Source organism: Scatophagus argus, chromosome 23 (genome assembly GCF_020382885.2).
Source record: "Scatophagus argus isolate fScaArg1 chromosome 23, fScaArg1.pri, whole genome shotgun sequence".
In the NCBI taxonomy this organism is placed as follows: Eukaryota; Metazoa; Chordata; class Actinopteri; family Scatophagidae; genus Scatophagus; species Scatophagus argus.
Window position 1 is genome coordinate 14259510 of NC_058515.1, and position 18756 is coordinate 14278265.

Genomic DNA, 18756 nt, shown 5'->3' on the forward strand with positions numbered 1-18756 from the left:
AAACACACTCTGAGATCTACAAGCAGCTCCTGAATGAAGAAGACTGGCAGGCGAAGGAGCAGACGGACGCCTTGAAGCAGAAGAACAACAGAGCGAGTGAGGAAAATCACAAAATTACAGCGTTTCGAGTGGTGTTTGAAGGCAACACATGGTCACTGGAAACTTTTGATTTCTAACATGTTACTTCCTTTCTGTGTTTGAGCGAGAAGCGAGTGCTTCCAGCTGTCTCAGTCAACGGGAAAAAAGAAAACAGTGGACGTGTGAAGGTTTTATTTATTCATTGACATCCACGCGCCGCACTCAGGCCAAACCACTCACAGCCACCCGATGCTTCACTGTGTGGTCGTACAAATGAAACCGCCAAGTTCCTCCAAAGTCCTCTCAACTGTTAAGTCATCGGGTATCAGAAATCTGCAGGTTTTTTCTCTCAGTATGTCAGGAGCAGGTGGATAAAGTGAATCCAATAAGAGGCTTTGACCGGGTAGACAAGAGGTCACAGATGTTACAAAACTTGATTTTGGAGGAAAGTTGAGTGCTGTGACCCTGCCCGAAGGATTCTTTAAGTACTGTCCTTTATGAAAACTGGCCTATATCCCCCGTCCTCCCCACCAAACCAAACAAGCATCCAGCCATCACAAACACAAAACGCAGGAAATTTAAAAAAGACGAGTGCAAAAGGACAGCAGGGACCGTGTGTGTGTACAGATACAGGAAATACCAGCTTTCTCCTACAAGTGCTGTTCATGCATAAAACATCTCATGGCCACAACTGGTTTGTGAGCTTCCCTCCGCGGGACGACGAGTGCACGCACGCACACCTTCGCCGACGTGGGCAACAAACTCTGTCACGTTAAGACAAAGCGCAGCACAGAGCAACGCCAACAGTTTGTGAGGCACCGTCATGCAGAAAGCAGCAGGGACGTAATGACATCCGTGTGACAGGAACAAACCTCGGGCCTGATCCGAAAAACAAAAAGAGGAAAATGAAAACACATCACTGCTGTCAGCGGAAAACCTTAAACAATCCTCCAAACTATCTGAGGACAATGACCGGAGCACGACTCTCCTCGCTGCAGTGTGCGTCGATGAGATGCTCCAAGCTCCTGTTTGCAGCTGAATGTGACCTTTGACCTTGCATGTGACTGTGGTCAAAGCCGTGTGGACATGTTGGGGTCAAACTGGTGTAGAATAGATGTAGACTGTAAGCTTCTGCAAAAGTAGTACTTTTACTTGTGAGTAGTTTGACACTGTGGTATTGTTACCTTTACCCCCGGAGGAGCTTTAAAATGTTGCTGAGGCGAGGGACTTCTGGAATCTGCTGCCACCAATGCGACCCGACCTCGGACGGGTGGAAGTAAAACGGATGGAGCAGACCGTGACGTGTTGAAAACAGCTTTTGGTTGGCCGCATGACAATAAAAGTCATTATGAAATGATTATCGGGGTCATTTGGAGTTCTGCGTTTGAATGGATATTTTGGGAGTCGCTCTGGTTGACCAGAGAGGACGTGGTGTGTTCGGGCCTCACATCTTTCTCGCATGAGCTTTGTCGCACGTCTTTGACTCACATGGCCGCTCGCTGCGTTAATGATAAACAAAAATGCCATTAAACTAACCCGCATGAAAAACAGCAACATCAAAATGTGCCTGTACGAGTGCCGCTGCGTTGTGTCCCGGCTTTGGAATTCTACCCACATGTTCCCATTTGATCCCTGTTATTGCAGTCACTGAAACACAAATCCCAGCGACATTCCCACAACCACATGACTGGGGCTGCCTCGAGGTCACACAGACTCTGTTTGCCAGTTTGCATGCATGCATTAGTGGACGCTCGTGTGTGTGTGTGTGTGTGTTTGTCCAATCAGCAGCACTCTGAGTGATTTGCTTGGTAGCAGCAACTGGCTTACCCTCACGGTGAAGGTGAGCCCTGTGGATGAGCAGCATGGGCCCTCTGGATGAGATGGGTCTCCTGGGTGAGGTGATACTTCAGCTCTGCACTGGAGTCCGTAAAAGCGTAACTCTGAAAGCAACAGACATAAAGCTGATTATTAATATCGTTAACTCTCTAACTGATTAGGGCTTGACCTGGACTTGCTTGACTTGACTTCTGTGAGGTGAATCTCTTCCAAGTCCAAGTCAGTTCTGGTCAACTAGCAACAACGACACGAAAGAGCAAAATAACGACAGCGAAAACGTCCATAAAGTGAAAAAGCAGAAAGCTGAAGGAGAACTTTGAGTCACCGAGCGGCAAAGCTGAAGAGTGACGGCCAAAACGCAAACCCCCGGCTCAGGACCAGGTCTTCCCAAACCCTGTCGGGTGAGAGGGTCTGTGTGTGTGTGTGTGTGTGTGTGTGCCCAGCCAGCCGTTTTGCGTAGGCTGTGGTCAAATCCCAGTCCAGCTTGCTGTACAGGCTGTGACGCAGATCATTGCCCTGTGTGAGTGTGTGTGTGTGTGTGTGTGTGTGTGTGTGTGTGTGTGTGTAGCTGAATCACAATGCGGTGGTGTTGAGACTCACTTGAACTTGGTTTGTAACAGGGAGCTTGAATGTGGTGACCTGGGCGGGCACATGCATGCCAGTACACGCACACACACACACACACACACACACACACACACACACACTTAGACTATAGCATAATGCATGAAAATCAAGGGGTCTGCCATTTTAAAACTAATGGCCAATAGTTTATGGACATATGACCATTACACCTTCATGTGACTCCAAAAGCACTGACATCAGTGAGGTCCATCACTGAAGTGGAAGCTCCAGTTCATCAGGGCTCTATGCAGGCAACTCACAAGCCTTTTTGGATTTTGGTCGAATCTGAAGTCATCAAATTTGTGACTTGGGTCTGATTCAAGCCTCAAGCTGGCTGTGTGAGAGACATACTTCCCTACTCAAGTAGCTCCTCGTTAATTAAGATGATCCCCACTCAGGTGAACAACACAAGCGAGTAAGCAGTTCACAAGACAAAATCCCAAAAATCACAGAGAACTGTGGTGATTTTGTACTGCTAACAAGTTAGCCGTTAGCTTGCCAGCTACAGTAGTTGACAAACCAGCCCTGAGAGCAGTCAATACGCCACTGAGCCACTAAAAGGGCTTCATGCATGGATGAGTCTTGATTGCTCTGGTGTCACTGGGCCTTTAGGTCACGTCTCCCCGACTCTTCCCGCCCGGCTTCCTCTGGCACCTACAGTGATGATTACAGTAACATGACTGGACTGACCGCTGTGAACACACAAACCTCTTCCAGGAATATTGCAAAATACAAAGGCTTTTACAGGAGGAATACAGCACTCTTTGTGAACTCGATCCCTCTTTCTCCCGTACTGTACCGAGCTTTACTACGCGCTCATTACAACTTGCCCAATTCACACATGTTGCAGTAATAATTTGGGGGGTGAATAGAGGCTTTTTATTGAGGTTTAATGATGTGTTCACTCTGAGCGGCCCTCAAACTGTGACACAGAACAGAGAGCTGGCGCAGGGATCGGCCTTTAGCTGGCTGACTCACACCTACACACACTCGTGTCGCAGTACGTCGCTGACCCTCGCCTGACAGTCTGTCAGTATACGAGTGGGAAAAGTCACGTCTCCCACACTGTTAACATGGACTCCACATCCTCGTCCGTAACTCTCACACCCTCTTCGCCTGTTTGTAAAAAGAACATGCATGTAAAAGGCTCTCAGGGCGTGTTAAACCGGAATGGGAGCCAGAGGAGACGGATTTGGGTCCTGTGACAAACTAATTAGCCTGGAACATGGAAAATCCGTACTGCAGTACAGGAGCCCAGTGAGCTTCTTTGAAGCAGAAATGACATCTGGCGCCATCATGGAGCTTCAGGGACTGTGTGATATTGGTTAAATCCAGAGCTGTAACTAATGGTTAATATTAAGTGTTGTTCAGTCTATAAAATGTCCGGAAAAACGTTGAATTTATTGATTTTGTGCCTGTGTTATAGTTTCAGTTATTATAGTTTGTGTTATAGCTGAATTTGTACTGCGGTCTGAGTGAATACTGATTGGCTGTAGGGTGTCAATTAATCCTTGATAATGGACACTCAACGAAAACCTGAACACAAAACTTTTTTAAACATTATGATTACATCACAGGTGTGCTTTGGGCTGGTGACAGTAAAAGACAAAATTTAAAACATGTAGTTGGATCACACAACACAAGGCCACAGAGGGATCTTGATCTGGCTTCTTCTTGTATGCCCACTAAATGTCACCAAATGTACCGATTTGTCAACAGGCACATTATTTGACTTAAGAAAAGGCAGCTGAGGTTTGCCCTGACTGTGCTAATGTGTCTTGTTAAGCAAGTCGACGGCGTTGGGGGTTAAGGAGCCTCTGTGTTGTTTACGTTAAGGTGCCTGGGAAAAGACCCGGGGTTCACGAGCAGTTCATAAAGCTCTCGTAAGATGCTGCTAAGGGGCCCTCAAGGTATTTATAACATGCTACCATAGAACCCCCCCACCCCTCCCCCGCTGCTAAAACAAATCATTAGCATCCTGCAAAAGTCTTATATGACTCTGAAGAGGCAATTTTTGAGGAAATGAGAAAACCTGGCTTATTTTCTCGTCCATGCCGCTGCATTTTTGACATTTCAGAAGGTGCTGTCAGAGGTCAGGCTTTGGCCAAGAGTCCGATTTTTTAAAGTTATGAGAACTGACTACACTTTTTTTTTTTCAACTTATTCCTCTGATTTTGATGAATCTCTTTGTCAAGGTCGTTGAGCTCCCTTAGATACTCATGTCCTATTAAATCTAAAATTGGCTTGAGATCAGGGTTAATCGTCAACAAATTAGTTTAACGATACTGGCAGCAACGCCATTACTTTATTGTCTTGATGTTTTCTTGCATTATTTGCTTCTTATTACATTACATGCTTCATTGCGCTTTGTTTTATTGCATTATTGGCATTTGCTATGGGAAATGATTAAGTTAAAGGCCTCCAAAGGGTCAGACGGAGGGTAGTGTCTTATTGACTGACCACTGCAGAGGCTGAACCCATGACCTCGCAGTCACAGCACAACTTCCAAGCCACAAGGCCACTCCTCCATGTGTAGCGGGCTGACCGGAGAGGTTTTGGTGTCAGTTTGGGTGACAGGAGGGCCTTTGTGCAGCGCAGAGCGCCTGCCTGGGAAATTGTGGTTTAAATAGCGCTCGGGGGCTCGTAAGTGTGTCCTTGATGGGCTCGCAGGGAGTTCATAGCGTGGTGGAGAGGGTTTGTAATGTCGTGATGAGGGTTCACAAGGCTGGTGTTACAGGCACAGGAAGGTCAGGAAGTCCAACTCGAAGTCTCCTTTTGACCTGATGGGGAAGAATTAGAGAAAGTCGCCCCTCGTCTTCCTCCCACTTGATTTGCTTTTCCTCTTCGATTTGCTCCGCTTCATTTCATTCATGTCAAGCAACAGCTGGCTGATTCGGTGGACTTTGGCGAAAGAGCGGCGGTCCATGGATACGCAAAGCCTTGAGCCTCATTATTTTCCGATTCCGACTGATTCATTCGCTCAATTCCTTATATGTTTATTTCATCTTGTCATCTCTTATTCCCAGCCACTCTCCTCTCTTCTCTCGTCCGCTCATCACCCTCTCGTCTCGATGGGAAGCTGAGGGTCATTGTGTTTAAAACACCCACAAATATACAGTCTCTTCTCACTAAAGAGGGGCCCCCTGATTCTGCTGAGACCCCAACATGCTTGTTAAAACCCTCTCATAGCCATTCATCCTGCTGTCCTCCCTTCTCTCTTCATATTTTCTATTCGATCTCCCCTCAACAGGAGCTCTCGCCCTCTTTCGCCGCCCTTTTCACCCTGCCCATCCCGGAGGTGAAGAGTGCGCAGGGAAAATGCCACTGACGTTCTTTTTGTCTTGCACTTTCCTTTTCTCATTTCCTTCCACATACTTTCCTCCCATCACGGCCCGCTTTGCAATTTCTTCTCGTTCCATTTCTCCACCTAAAAGCCCAGGGGTGAAGAGTGCAGAGGAGGAGCGTTTCTGCTGTGGGAGTTCATGGTCATTGCTGGGCTCTGGACGATCACCAGAGGGAACAGAGGGAAGGGGGGATGGAGGAGGAGGAGGAGGAGGAGAAGACGGAGCCTGGAGGACGACTCAGCGCTTCAGCTTTTTGCTGTACGCTGCACAGAGAGCGTCGTTTCCATCGTCCTGGTTCAACCATGACTTTTTCCTCCAGCTTCACCATTTGAGACATTTGTGGTTTTGACTGAAAATTCTCCAACTGCCACTGGATGGATTTTCACAGAATCTGGTTCGCACGTTAATCCAAGAGAAAGCACCAGAGAAAAATAAGCAGGATTTAGTTAAAGTTTTCTCCCGACCCCTGACGTTGATGGCATACCCTCCATCGCCACCTTGGCCTGATGTTCTCAGACGCCACAGATGAGGTTTAAATTAAGATGAATCTTGAAATTTTATTTGGCTGCAGCTGCAGAACAATCTGCTCCACAGATTGCAGCTTAATTAACTCTTAGCTCCCTCAAAGAATCGAACAGCTTTGTTCACGAATGATGTTTTCATTGTTGGTCAGTATCAGCTCATAATGGCTTCCATCAGAGGACAAAAAGCAAACTGGCAACGTTCTGAAAGAGCAAAATCTTACAAACTTAATTTTGTTCCACTTTCGTTTTATTGTATCATTTGGTTTTCATCCTCTTCCTTCCCCACACCCTGCACTGTATCTGCTCTTCCTCACTGATGGTTTAAGCAGGCCTTAGTAAAAGTCACACACACACACACACACACACACACACACAGGACTCTGAGGGGTGATCATGGTTCAGAGGCCAAACAAATGTTCTGTCAGATTTACTGGCTCAGCGAGGTTGGTGGCACTGACCCAAACACACACACATGCACACACACACACACACACACAGAGTAATCCTATGGACAAACAAATTAGGTCATATCATACATGCACTCTGACCTAAACCCCCAAACAGCTGACCTTCACCCTCCCCGTGACCTGACCCTGACCCCTCACTCTGAAAGCAGCTCCTCTAACTGACCGCTTCAACCGCTTTTCCTGCTTCATCCTTCAGTATTTCGGGGTTAAAATTACCCTCATTTGTTTCGCTGTAAAATATTCAAATATTCACAGTCCTCAGACCCTCATTTTGCTGCATCAAATGCAACCCGACCGTCGCTGCTTCTGCTGAGTCTTAGCAGGACTTCAGACAGTCCGACGTCCTACATCTGAGCATATGTTTGACATGCGAGAACTTTGTTTCACGAGGAACAAGATTGTTCGCAGGTGTAAAAGTCTCAAAGCCTCATTTTCACATAAGAAAAGAAACTGCCTGCCTGACTGACGCGCTCTCGAATGTCTCTGTGACGCAGGATGTGAAGGCTCTGTTAAAATCAGCTCTGACTTGTGCATTTACGATGAAGCCTTCCTATTCGCTGTTGTGAAGGAGGCTGCTTTGCCTGAAGTGCTGCGTTTGGAATAAACACAGGAAGAACTGGACAGGCGGCATTAACAATGACAGCCACTGTGAAAGAAAGAGGAAAGAAACTTTGATTGGCAGGTGAGTTCTGGGACGAGCACCAATAATGTGGACAAACTCTGGTTTAGGAGATAAGCGTGAAAGGTCACATCAGTCGTGCGGTGCTCATTATGAAGTCGTACTGGCTACATGTTGTTAATGCAAAGCCGTTCAAACCCCTCTCTGTCGAACATATGACCCTGCAGCTTCAGGGGGGGCGAGCAGAGCGGAGAGGGAACTCTTTTCCACAGACGTCAGAGAGCAAGCAGTACCCACAGTCACACACATGTATGAACACACTCTCAGAAGAGGAGGCGGGGGGGAAGCATGTTTGTGGTTAGCGCTGAGGAATTACCATGGGATTATTCCGTCATTTGCCAAAGCTCGGGGGGTAAGGAGGAATAATTCCACCAAAACACCAAAAACCACAATAAAGCGTTTCTGCTGGGAGAGTGAGAGAGAGAAAGGAATGGAAAAGAGGGGCGGAGAGTCAGCGAGGGGCCGAAAAAAAAGACAAAACCAGCATGTGACCCCCGAGGATGGATGGATGGATGGATGGATGGATGGATGGACAGACACAGGGTGGCAAGGAAGGAAGAAAAGATGCAAGCAGACTGAGGTAAACATTCAGTGCTATGATCAAAAATCAGTTTCAGCTGAACGTTTTTTCATTCTTTTGGTGCGAATTCAGCAGTTTTCACTTGGGTTTGGGCCTGTGTGTGTTCAGCCTGTGAAACCAGTTGTGTAAAGTCTTCTGTGGCTCTGAAGGAGCTCTTCTAAAGGCTGGGAAACATATTCAAATGATGTCACTCAGGTATTTTGGCTTGAGCTTTCGGGCTAAAACTTTCTGAACAGAACGTGTGTGTTACAAACTGGGCCTGTGGAATTTGAGTGGGAAGTTACACCGCAAGCAGGCTCTAACAGAAGATGCCATCATGTCGCAATTCCTCCAGCAGGAACTGCAGGGTGCTTATGGCCAAAGGGCGCAAACAGTAATGAGATGACAGAAAATGAAGGAAAAGTAGGGAGAAAGACAGCAGTCCCTGATCAGATGTGAACCAGAATTCTCCCCGAGGTCAACCCAAGTCCACCAGAGTTCGGCGCTAACGTGGGGCCCTGCAGCCACGGCCGTGCCTCGCACAGAGCAGCTCTGAGTTTCACTCAGAGCCGGTCTGAGCACGACTGCTGGAGGAATATTCTGTCACTTAAGATGCACTTTTATGTAAGCAATTTTTTTTTACAGTTCCTATAAAAGTTTCTGTCTTTCTTTGTCTGCATTTACCTACGCTAATATCACCCAGAGTGAGAAAAGTCCTAACATGTCCCCTACGGACACATTTCATTAAGATGCATGTCCGTCTCATACAAGCACAGAAGCTGGTTTATCTGTGGGTCTGCTCCCCCACACGACAGATGGAGTACGTGAATAACGTCTTCACTGAGCTTTCATTGCTCTGTCAAAACCAGAAATAACAGTTTGACATGTGTGCCAGACTCCAGGCCAAAGTTCAACTGCAGTCGCTGCCTCTCTGCCACGTCTGAGTGACGACCCAAATTACTTTTCTGTCAGGACAATCTCGTTAAAACAAAGGTGCAGAGAGACGGATGGAAAGAAAAGACAAGAGAGCCACGACTGAGTAAATGAAGAAAGACAAAAAGACGTGTCCACAAATACGTTTTCTTGTTCATTTTCTGCCTCACCCCCTCATTATTGTCAGGACATCCTGCTCGAGGTGTTCTCTCGCCTGACACTCATGTTCACATTTCATCCAGCATCATTTGTCCTCTTCCCCAACGAGGTGCGGAGAGGGGAATGAAAGCGGGATGAGAGAAAGAACAGGATGAGTGACGCTCTGATTAAAGGTGGAGGAGTGCGATGATAAAGACGCTGACGTCTGTCCACTGCACCTGACTCTAATGCCTGCTAATGGCCTCCGTGACGTCTATCGCTGTGTGAAACAGTCTTTGAATATCCATAACAGCCTTCATCCCTCGAGGAATCTGTCACGTCTTTCAGCATCTTCCTATTTAGACACCTGGGGGGGACTACAGCAGGGGGACCACCTGCAGGAAGACATTTAAGGACGGACCGATGAGAATGCTGACAGGTGGAGAATCAGTGGGATAAAAAGTGATCCTTATGTCGGGGCGTCTCGAGATGAAAAGGACACACCAGGAGTTAAACAGCAGCGCGAAAACTGTTGACAAGACCTGAAAGTTGACTGTGTGACCACACAAATAACACAACAAATAACACAACAAATAATTAAAACAAATAACACATAAGAATCAGAAAAGAGATCAATGAATGCAGAGAAAGAAACTCTTGCTAAACACACCAACCCCAACACACAAACGGGGGAAATTCATCCAATACATGTGCGACGGTCATGTGATTTAATCAGTCTGATGAGGATGATAATCCAAAATCAAAGCTTAAATCTGTTACCTGTTTGAGTTTCCAAATGTTCACTGCTCATTCAGATGCGTCGAAGATGCAAACATGACAGTCGTTTAATTTGCATCACAATTCAACAAATCCCGGAGGAGAAACTACCTGAAATCATCAGAAAGAAGAAGTTCAGGATCACGTGACCTCAGCATGCTGACCACAGTCCCCGTCTCACTTTATTCAAATTAAAGTAATGGATGCTGGTTGTTCCATCAACGTACCCTAAAACCCTTATTTAAAAATCATGAGTGCACATCATGATTTCCATTAATAAATACGGCGACGGCTCTCCTCGTGCCCTCAGTAATGGCGGCCGAGGTAATCCCGGGTAAGTCTCCATTCATCAGCCCCGCAGGCTGCGTTCACTGCCACTAATTGCACATGTGGCATCAGGTCTCATCTTCAGGGTGAAAGACTGAGACGACGAGAAGAAAATGGGAGAGATTTACTGTAAAGCTGAGGTCAGTCGGTCTTTAGAACTTCCAAAGAAATACATGCACGCACGCACACACACACACACACACACACACACACACACACACACACACACACACGTGCTATCAAGCCAGACAGATATGACATCATTGTGGTCTGTGATTCAATCGTCACCGGCGGCAACTGCCAGCCGAGCACATGACCGCAAACTCGTAAATCAAGACCCCTGCAGGGTGTGTGTGTGTGTGTGCGTGCGTGTGTGTGTGTGATGAACCGGAGGGCCTGTGTGTGTTTGAAAAGCTGACAGCTCTATCCAGTTCTGTGTTCACACACTCGACTGACGAATCCTTCTTCATCTCCGTCTCTCTCGGTTTCTTCTTTATTTATTGATTTGCTTTTTAAGTGTTTCCTCAGCTCGTTATTTGCCTGCAGTGACTCCTCTCCTGGGTCGCTCTAACCTTCAGATTTCCTGTCTCAGTCCCCCTTCAGCCCAAAGCCGTCACTGAGGCAGCTGATTATTGACCCCATAATGAATTTGATTATATTATATTAAACATTCCTGCCTCTTAACGGTGCACATTAATCTCTAGATACTTTTTAGCTTCCTTTGATTTGTCAAAAGATCTTCGAAGTGCATGTGATTGTTTGAAAGGTTGGTTTGATTGATCCAAGAATATGCACAGCTCAGGCTGTTTAGATGTAACCCCGAGGTTTTCTGTGCAGGGTCGGCGGTCCTCGGCGTATCGTCTCCGTCCACGCCACACATCGTTATTTGCATGATGTCACCACGTCCTGGCGGTGCCTTTGACCTCTGACGAGCTGTAAATTACACCAGCGAGCTGCTGCGCTCTCTTTGTGTGCGATCAATCCATCTCATAAATATCAGATGCTGAATAATAAAAGCAGACTCTCAGACTCTGACCCCGACCCTCCACTTAGCCTTCAAATCGTTTCTTGCTTGATAAATTCCGTTTCTTCGGCGGCGCCCGAGGTGACACATGCTCTCTGTGACTCCTGGCACATGGCGTCATCAGGTATAAACCGAAAGGTCTCTTAAAACACGTTTTAGGAGACAGGCTTTTATACTACTTGTTTATGGAGCATCATCACTAATAATGCAATAAAAAATATTAAACTCCCTGCATTAAAGCACGTAATGGCGCAGTGATAAAAGTCAGTCATATTTATAGATCATTAAGGTTTAACGACCGTGATGTTGTGTTCTGCTCTTAAGACTTTAATGGTTGCTAAAGTGGCAGGTGCACAGGTTCAGTGACCAGGGTTCACAGCCGTAAGAGGAGCATCAACACGAGGTTCCCCCTGATGTTTCCTGAACGTAAACGCTTCCTCAGAACATTTCTGATACACAAACGTGTGTGTGTTAAGTTAAATCCAGTCGAGTTGGGGAATTTAAGTACATTGCATAAGATAACTATCATATGTATGTTAAACTAAGCCAAAACAATAAGCCAGAATAGGCTCCACTGAGCGAAGGCTTGTCATACGTCTTTTGAATTAGTGTCCATGTAAAATAATATTGATTACCGCATTAGCATTAGTGAGCAAGTCGCTAAGTCGCTCCCACCCAGGAGTGCTGCTCCACAGCTTAACTCTGACCTTTGACCTCTGCTGCATCAGTAAAGTATCACCTTATTATCAAAAGTTGGACGATCCCTTCAGTCTCTTCGCAGCTTTTATCAGGTTTCACACCCCGACAGCTGTTGAGTTTGAAAGCAGCAGGGCATCCATCTGAGTGATGCTGTGTGTGTGTGTGTGTGTGTGTGTGTGTGTGTGTGTGTGTGTGTGTGTGTGCGTTCAGCTCCAGAATGAGTTTTACAGCCTGGGAAGGCACCGTCCTCGGGGCTCGTGTTAGTGAACCACATTCTTCTCTCTTCTGGTAATCATGCACAGGCCCACAGTTCAGCAGCAGGGCAGCAAGGCTCAAACACAGAAACACACTGCTTTCATCACAGAGGGAAAAGCTCTTATTGATATCTTTTTCTCATTGCATCAAAGTCTTTTTCCTATTAGCATCTTATACTCTTCAGTAGGATCTTGTGTTGGAGCGTTTGTGCACACGACAGCAGTATAATTTTCAAAGCGTGTCGTGCTTCGTGGGCTTTGAAAGCCGTATCGTTATCTCGCGTGCCAGTGTTTTAATAAAATAATCTCGTTCCTCATTTGAAGGGGGTTCACCTTTTGTTCCTATAATCCCTCTGAGCTGTGTTTATATATACTTTTTTATTTCATCAAGATGAAAGCCATATTTATGATAAAGCTGCAGCCATAAAATGTGCAGCACACTTTTCAGGCCGGGAAAGATGAAGGCATTGTTTTCCTTTTTTGATGCAATAATTGGAGCTGGAAGCCAAAAGAAACTTATAAAACTTGAAAGAAAAATGACATTTTCTGATAAGCTTCGGTGTCATAAGTTACCAATTTATTTTTTGTTTTGTGGTATTGATCGGTCGGCAGCAGCACGAGTAACTTTACCTGCAGGACACCAATTAGACAATCATGCAAAACACACATCAGCATTCATGTGGGGCCACGTCAAGTCCGAGACCGACTCCGCAACTCTAGAGTGGTTCTTCAGCTGCTAAATGCTCAGCTACGACTGGACGGGCAGGTGGCGTGCAGCTAGCGTGCATGCTAATGCTTGCTCCTTAGCCTCACACAACAACAAGCACAGCAGTGCAAATATCTGATCATAAAGCAAACTATCAGACAAAAGTTTGACCTGGTGATGGAGCCTGACGAAGACTTAAAGGATGACAGAAGTTACTGCAGATGATCCTCAGTGTGAAAACAAAATCTCACGGCCACACATCCGAGCTGCTGAGACGTTTCAGCCAAAACCACAAACTGCCTGACATTTCCAATCCGAGAACCTCAGTGCAAGCATCCTGATGCATTAACTCACTGATCTTCTGACGTCCTGTGCGTATTGCAGTACGTGCAGGAGGACATGAGGTGTCTCAGCGCTGAGGGACCGCAGCACACACTGACACAACGCAGGTATCACAAGGTGAACAGGTGAGGGAAATTCTTAAACATTATTCTGCTTTCGAGATTTTTTCACCCCCAGTAAAACTTGCTGGAGCTCGGAGGTTTGCCTGCACGTGCTCTTCAAACAAAAGCAGAAAGGAAGGAAGGAAGGAAGGAAGGAAAGAGTTGTTCAGACTTCTCACCTCTCTCTCTCGCCGTCTTCTCCGAGGCCATGAACCTGACAGGTGTGAACTTGTACCTCTGTCTCCTCTTTCCCTCCTCCTCCCATCATGCTGCCCTGACCGCGACACACTCACATCTGGCAGATGGTTAGTAGGAGTGTGAGAGGGTGAAAACATATGGGACAGGAAACATGGCTGATATTCACAGTCTGTGCAGCTTGAAACACCAGCAGAGTCATGTTGTGTCCTCAGAACTAAAGCACATGCAGAAAAGCCGGCACCAGGCGGGACTGCGGTGCCGGAGCGCCGGTCGGTTCCCTGATCCCGAGGAGCCGTTCAGGATGACTCAGGGGTCATTTCTAACTCAGAGGGGCTTGTTGTTTTGTTGCTTTCAGATTCTTTTCAGTTTCCACTTCTGTCTGGACAACAAACTCGCCAGCCATCACTCTTTCCTCCACTTCCTCCCTTTTGACTGACCGTTAAGTGGAGGCTGACAGTCTAACGTTACTGGATCAAGAGTGTGTGTGTGTGTGTGTGTGTGTGTGTGTGTGTGTGTGTGTGTCCTAACCCATTCACGACTGCCATCACGTCTCATGTGATTTTGCGTGTATGTGATCCGTGTGTGTCAGCGTGTGCGTCACTGGACAAAGCGCACACGTGTGCAGTGTGGGAGGTTGTTTCCCACTCACCGTCCAATCAGGTGCCAGCTTCAGTTCGGCAGTCGTTCGTTCTTCATCGTCGTTCTCACGTCTTTCCTCTGAACGCATCCCGCCGCAGAGAGCCCTTTCTTCTTCTCCCGTTTCCATTTCCTGCAGCCTCTTCCTGCTCTCGCCTCTCTTATTCACGGTCTTCACGTGACGGCCCTGAACAGAGTATTTTTACAGCGTGGTATTAGTACTCTTAGGTGAGTAAACAGTACGTCCTCCACCCCTGACTGTGTCTCTGAGAGCAGACGGCAGCAGGCTGAGGAGGCGGACATTTTCCTTCGACAGAGCAGGTGCTTTTCCTTTCTCGTTTTCTTTTCTGTTTGTCCGATCGTACCTTCACTTCCCTCTCCCTCTGTTGTTCTCCCGTCTTCTCCTCTCCTCCACCAGCCTCGTGCTGTAAGATCTGATCCACCTGTAGCTCAATGTCCTTATTTCCCTCTAATTTCATTTCATTCACTCCTGCACCCTCTTCCTCTCCTACTTTCTTCCTCTCGTTTCCTTATGTGCTCCCCTTCCTCTTTTTCCCTCCCCCCATCATCTCTATCTCCCTTTTCCTTTCATTCTTATGTCCTCCTCTTTCCTTCCCTCCGTCCTTGCGGTCCAATCAGCAGTGTGTGTGAAGCAGCTCAGGTACAGAGTTTTCCATGTGGCTCAGATCCACTGGCTGTAAGGCCGTATTGTAGCAAAGCGGGCGACTCTTAAAACACAACGAAAACGCTGCTCCTCCGTCGACGTCGCCTGGAAATTGCGGCTTCACGTCTCGCGTACCTGGAAGCTCGCTGGCCGGACTAGTCGCTCCTACTGCATCTGCATCTCAGCTTTAGTTACCTTTCAGGTGACAGCAGTGAGGACCTCGTGTCTCCAGATTTTGTGATTTTGATGGTTGAAGAACAAACTCTCTGAATTAGCAGGAAAACAATACGAAGCTGTGGCAGCTTGTGTGATCGCAAATGAAAAGAAGAATCAAGGAAAATACAAAAACACACACGGGCATTCGTGCCAGTAATGAAGTGTATGTCTCAGACAAACTATACGCACGTACACACACACACACACACACACACACAGAATAATCCCAGCTCATAGGCATTAATATGAGGGGTGATATAATGACTTCCGAGGGCCCTGACCTTTATAAGTGGGATGGAAAACAAAGGCGCGCACACACACACACACACACACACACACACACACACACACACACACACACACACGCGCAGCCCCAACTTTTTGCTGTGATTTATTGTGATAAAAGGGAGGACTGCAGCCTTGGCCGCCTGCACTACATTTTTACCAAGACTTTTTTCTGTTATTTGTGTTGGTACTGAAACAAGACTAACTGTGTGTGTGTGTCTGAGGGTCTAGACTGTGTGTGCGTGTGCGTGTGTAGAAAGTGTGTGTCTATTTCCCTGAAAGCTGATATGAAATGTTATTAGATCCCTGTAGCTTTTTCATGCTTTCTGCACGACTTCTGGAACATCGAGAGCTGAGAAAGGGATCGTTCATTTCAACATGGAAGAAAGATAAGAAGACCAGAATATTGTAATTAAGCAGCTCAGAAGGTATGAACAGTCGTGAAGGTCCATCAGAACGCCAGCCGGGCTTCTCTCTCCTCGCCAGAAGCTCCTAACCGGGATATTTTGGCTTCACCTCAGTAAAGCTGGAGGAACATAACAGCAAATAGTTTAAAAGCTTATGGGAAAATATTCAGCCACTAAATCCTGTCCACAAGGAACTGACCAATGACAAGGGAGATTACAGGCCTTTAGGAGGAAGCAGCTGAGAGAACCGAAGTGCAAAGAGTACTTAACACAGTAGTCCTACTAATACTGGAAATAAAGAAACTGTGCCAATACTGCAAACATGTTCTCTTTTGACAGTAAGCACACACTTCACAGTAGACATTACATTATAGATACACACACACACACACACACACACACACACACGAACAGAGCGGCCTGTAAAATGTTCTGCTCCCTGTACTGCTGGATCTCTAATTGGCGGAGGCCTGTGATTGGCTGCTGGACATCTGCCAACAACCAGTGAGAGGCCTCGGTCTACTCGATCAAAACCACCACTCCTAAAACAGCAGGAGGTGTGTGTGTGTGTGTGTGTGTGTGTGTGTGTGTGAGCCACATGTGCTGGAGTCGTAACACTCGCAGTAGGAGGTTTTAAAGCCACAGCGGTCCTCGTAATGGAACCGCTGCCTACACGAAGCGGCGCGGCTGGCGATCTCGCCGAGGAGGTGAGGGCGTGCAGCCTCTCACCTGCAGCATCTGAGCGCAGAATAAAGGCTGTCTGACTCACCTGGATCCCTCAGAGGTAAAAAGACGACGTGAGGCAACACACTCACAGACACTAAAACATCATTTGGATGCAAAATGAAAGCACGGTGGGAACAGCACTGCAACACACTTACATGTGGAAAATACATGCTAATACACTCCTGTCACACACACTCACTCACACACACACACTCACACACACACACACACACATCAAGCAGAGATTAGAGCAGACTAGGCCTATGCTGATGTAAGGGAAATAGTTCTAATGTTAAGTGGTCACCAGTGGAAACTGAGACAAGCTGTGGAACAGAATTAGCACCGATGTATGGCTCTATTGTAGATGACGCCTTTGAACGTGCACTCACACACTCTCTCTCTCTCACACACACACACACACACACACACACACGGGTGCACACAAATCAAATGTCATAAAGTAGAAATACACACACAGATGAGGAAAAGATTTGGTGATTAAAGGTTAAAGTTTGAGAGCATTCATGGAAGACAGACACACACACACACACACACACACACACACACTCATATTGTCGTCGTCATTCTGAAACAGGCTGAGAAAACAAGCGGTAAACTCAGTTAAAATGGATTTACTTTATGAAATCTAATAATCGCAGCAATAAAAACATATTGGAATAATGTTTTGGCTGTTCCGTCTCTGACGTCTGCACCCCCCTTTTCCTGCTCGCATTTACAGAGGTGAGTGGAAGGATATGAGACTGTACAGTGTGTGTGTGTGTGTGTGCGTGTGTGTGTGTGTGCGTGTGTGTGTGTGTGCGTGTGTGTGTGTGTGTGTGTGCGTGTGTGTGTGTGTGCGTGTGTGTGTGTGAGTGTAGCGCGAACTTGACGATACATAGAAAGAAAGAAAGGAAGAAAATAAAGAAAGAGTCCAGGTTACATTCAAATAAAAGGATTTGACCCAACAGGATATTACATCATGAAGCTGGCCGACATCCCAGCCGTCTGATTGGTCGTTTTCATCGCTACAAGTCCAAACACGCAGTCTACACTGATTTAACTTTTACTACATCGCTATAAGTCCTGGCTTTAGGAATTATATATAAACTGAGCGTATAATTAAAATAAATACAACGAGAAGGATGGAGGGAACGAAGGAAAAGAAGTAAGCGAGGAAACAAAGACTAATAAAATTAGCGAGGAGGGCGGGAGAAAGGGATAAAAGGGACGCATGAGTTACACCACTTTAAAAAGGAGGAGAAGCAGACTGGAGTCAGAAATATGAACAAAACAGAAGAAACGCAGGAGTGAAGTGAATGGATCTGGAGTCGTTTTTGGCTGGTTTTCCTGCTTTTCTTTTCTTTTGCTTTCTGAAGCCCATTCTGCAGGCTCCAAATGTTTCAGGACGAGAGAGGAGATGACACACACACACACACACACACACACACACACACAGGGAGGCTAACCACAATACGAGTGGATGAAATTATTAAACCGAGGCTCGTCTGTCCTTACTGGCACCAGCTCTCGCCAGACAGAAACCAATTAGAGAGTTATAGACCCCCAGACCAGGACACGCAACAGCACACAGAACGCTGTGAGCACGCTCACAGGGCATTAACTCATGTGGATGCATGCAGACAGGTTCAGTATGGCACTGAAAACATCTTTCTGTACCAGTCACGGTGGTCCGGGGCTGCTGCTGCTGCTGCTGCTGCTGCTGGCATCAAGTGCTATCAATAAAGACTGTGACACTGAGGAGTCTGGAAGAGTTTAATGTTGAGAAATATGAAGAGGTAGAATATTAGAGGCAGGGTGGCCTGCTGTCTGCGCAGACCTCACCAAGACTCATGAGGATGGGAAAACAACAAGCGTGACATGTAAAAGAAAGGCTTTTATATATCACATAGAAGCTATTAAAATGTAAATGTAAAGGGGCAGCCCGTAAAATATGGCTAGAATTCGAAGGGATACAGAGGAGAGCTTATCACCACATTAAACCCCGAATGATGGCAGACTGGAAACAGTGAGGTAACAGGATCTGCCTACCAGAATCTCTAAAGCTCATTAATTAACGAGTTTTATATCGTTTCTTTAACTCCTACAAAACCAGAATCCAAATCAGCATTTTGTGGGCATGCAGGACTACTTTTTGTTCAGGACCAGCAGAGACTCCAGGAAGTTACTGGACAAGATTCAGCCCCACCCATAA

General features: G+C 46.6%; 1 long non-coding RNA gene across 2 annotated transcripts in view; it reads right to left on the bottom strand.

Moving 5' to 3' along the window:
• The window catches only part of LOC124054774, a 36479-nt gene that overhangs the window by 14796 nt on the left and 2927 nt on the right, over positions 1 to 18756 (bottom strand). For both annotated transcript variants that reach the window (XR_006842472.1, XR_006842473.1), the window contains exon 3: positions 1906 to 2018. This is a non-coding gene — a long non-coding RNA (uncharacterized LOC124054774). The remainder of the gene's footprint in view (positions 1 to 1905; positions 2019 to 18756) is intronic.